The sequence below is a fragment of the Lactuca serriola genome, chromosome 9 (assembly GCF_051521515.1).
Source record: "Lactuca serriola cultivar US96UC23 chromosome 9, Lser_US96UC23_V15, whole genome shotgun sequence".
In the NCBI taxonomy this organism is placed as follows: Eukaryota; Viridiplantae; Streptophyta; class Magnoliopsida; order Asterales; family Asteraceae; genus Lactuca; species Lactuca serriola.
Window position 1 is genome coordinate 83025860 of NC_136416.1, and position 3581 is coordinate 83029440.

Genomic DNA, 3581 nt, shown 5'->3' on the forward strand with positions numbered 1-3581 from the left:
TAGCAGAGTCGAATAATTAAAATTATAAATTTAAAGCTTTTTTAGTATATATAATATAACACATCAAAGTTTTTGGCGGCGTTGCCAGGAAACGGCTTATTTTTGTTCTAATTTAATTACTGTTAGTTAATTGATCCTTTTTGCGGGGTAAAAACCACAAAAACTTAATTTTATGTTTTGTTTTAGTTTTCTGTTTAACCAGATTTCACAAAGTAATGATACACTCGCCACGATGTGAGAACTAGTTCGTTTTTCGTGTTTTTTTTTCAGTAGTATATGACTAAGGGATCTTCCTCAAAGATTGTGCCACCACTTGACGATCCAAAATTCACGTTTCACAAGAAAAATGACAAGAAGATTGACGAAATCCATTTACAATCCCGTTTCAAGTCGGATATCTCTCTGACCTTTAAAGAGAAAACTAGAGAAGTAAGAGAGTGGGTACAAACCAGAAATAGAATCCGAGAGAGAAGTAGAAAGTAAGGTAGAAGACATGAGGAACATCACGAGAATGACCATGGAGGAGTATAATAGGATAATGCATAATGACAATGGGTCGAGTCTCGTACCACCAGAAATTCCAGCTACGACGAACTTTGAGCTCAAGGGACATATCCTCACTATGCTCAAAGATATTCCATTCTATGGAAGGATCACAAAGATGCCTACAAACACATCGACGGGGTATTAGATATTGAAAACTAATTTAATGTCCCGAATGTTATATAAGATGCGGTGCTACTAAGGATGCTTACAATGACGTTTACAAGAGCAACAAATAAGTGGTTAAAGTCACTTACACCTGGAGCGATCACGACACAGGTCAACCTTTGAAATGAATTCATCCAATAATCGAACCCTTGTTCAAAGATAGCTAAGATAAAGAACATCTAAAACTTCCAACAACTAGATGGAGAATATTTATATGAAGCATCAGAATGTTACAAGGGATTACTTCACACTTTTCCACAACATAATCTAAACATTCAACAAGAAATCTCCACCTTCTATAATGGGATCAATGTGTGCACTCTCCAATTTCTTGATTCTAAAGGACTAATAACAAATAAGGATTTGGCAACCCAAAAGGCTTTAATAGAAAAGTTTGCCAAGCACTTAAGAGAATATCATAGCCATTGAGATGATGTGATAAGAGTAAAAGAAAATGATGATGGAGCTTCAGAAAGCATAACTATGGTGATGGAAAAGCTAGACAATATGGATAGGAGGATCACGAGATGGGATAATCCATTCACGCGATACAAGTTAGGTGTGACAACTGTTACAGACTATATTTAACCAAGGATTAGATGATAATGGGAACATGAAAGTGCAAGTATGTTATTCAAGTGGTGACTGATATGATAAAGATCGGAGAAAGCCTAAAAAGGAATGGAAGCACTATTAGGAATATATGAAAGAAAAAGAGAAGAAATACCGACAACAAGTGTGAGGCTTTTACCAAAAAGAAGAAGCACCACTCGAGAAAAAACCTAATCTCAAATAGGTGTTAGATAGGTTTATGGAAGCTAGTGAGAAGAGACATAACGCTACTGATGCTACATTAAGCAACCAACAAGCCTTCATATCGAATATAGAGACTCAAGTTGGAAAATTGTCAAAACTACTCCAAGAACGTTTACTTCCTATTAATTTTGAACCGAAACCGTAACCACATGTGATGACGATATCTATTGGAGAAGAAACTATTTTTGAGCCTTTGGTTATCCTTGAAGCAGCCATGGAGAATCCTGATCAATAGCAAAAAGAAGTGAAGGAAGAAATGAAAAAAAGGGATTACCCAATTTTCACGATGTGATGAGCATGATGTCATGTCATGGGTGATGCAGGAAAATTCTACAATTTCTTCGGTTAAGCCGTATCCGCCTCCACTTACTTATCCATCCCGAGCCAGATAGAATCCGTTGGAGCATGCACAACAAAGGTTTATTAAGAAAGTGAAGGGAATCAAATTAACACGTCGTTCATCAATGCAATTGCAAAAATGCCAGAATACAAAAAATTCCTGAAATATCTTATGAGTACTTGAGAGGAATTGGAAAAGATATCTAAGGTTGTTCTAAATGAACAATGTTCAACGATTTTCATGGAAGGGATGCTAATAAAAATGAGAAATATGAGACACCTCACTTTTTCGTGTGAGTTTGGCAATGCAACAAAGACATATGATTTGGCTAATTCTGGAGTTTGCATCAACTTGATGCCATATCCAATCTACCAAAAGCTTACTTTACTAGAATTGAAGAACATGATGATGGGTTTTGGCCATATGAACATTCCTATGTGCACATACAAACCCTAATGCTTGGATCTAGGTTTCTCTAATTAAACATGCATTGGATCCAAGACTTCTAATAACTAATAGAGTATAAGAACAATACAAAATCAGAGTTAGAAGCTTACCTTGAAACACTTGTTTGATCTTCTTGTTCTTGGAGCTTTAGAGTCACAAATGTCACTCCTCTAATGGCTTACAAACACCAAATAGCAAGAGGATGATTTGTGAGAGAGGAGAGGGAAGAAATCGGCCATGGTTTCTTTGCTTTAGCAGAGGTGTCGATTTCCCTTGCCCCAAGGGTCTATTTATACTTGTAAGGCTCCTAGGGTTTCACCCTTAAACCCTAATTGGATAACTTTGACTCAAAGCAATCCAAATCCTTTCCAAGATAAGCCCTTGGACGATTTGTGGCTTATCCTAAGCCCTAGAAATTGTCCAACCCTATCCATAAAGGATTTATAGCCCAAAGTATAACTATCAAACAATTAACAGTTTATACCCTCTTATTTAATTAATCTCTTTAAGTCACCAAATTAATTCTAATAAATTTATGACTTATATTAATCAAATAATAATATTATTATTCCTTATATTATTCTCATAATATATTAATAATATTTATTCTCTCATAATAAATCATCATGTCAAGTTGCTATGGTGAAGGCAACCCAAAAGGACCATGCATAATCGGGTCAAATACTTGCCTAATATAGTTGCAGCTTTAGACACTATTCCAACAATCTCCCACTTGGATAAGTCTAGTAACTATATGCACAAGTACAATTCGATTTGCAATCGTAGCTCTCAAAGACGCTGTCAAACTCTGATCTAATCAATCTTGTCCTTTAGATAAGGGATCATACAGTCCTCTGTTAGATATCATGCTGACAATTCTATGGAATAATTAGTCTAACATTTGGTTTCTCGATCTCCGATTCATTTGACATAGAACTTAATTGAACACATCAATTCAGTTCTGACCGGGCCCGACACATAAGTCAAATCAAATGATCGAGCGGCCGAGATATCGCTTTTACCCTCTTGGGATAAAAGTAACAGATAAACTTCGACTTATATGCATTTACTTATTCATTAATCAACTATATACAACAATGCATTTTATAACACCGAGTTACTGATGCGATTTCGCATTATCAATGTACAACCAATTAACAAATAACAAACCATATATCTAGGTTTTAAGACTATATGATATTATCGTCTTGCGATCGCCCTTTTATATATCATATTCCATAAGGTGATTCCAGCAAGCACGGGTTTG

At 35.7% G+C, this 3581-nt stretch overlaps 1 non-coding gene across 1 annotated transcript; it reads right to left on the minus strand.

Moving 5' to 3' along the window:
• Nucleotides 1-877: 877 nt before the first annotated feature.
• Nucleotides 878-980, minus strand: LOC145077305 (small nucleolar RNA R71). Its single transcript, XR_013693087.1, has one exon. It is a non-coding gene; the product is annotated as a small nucleolar RNA R71 (small nucleolar RNA).
• Between the last annotated feature and the right edge of the window lie 2601 nt (nt 981-3581).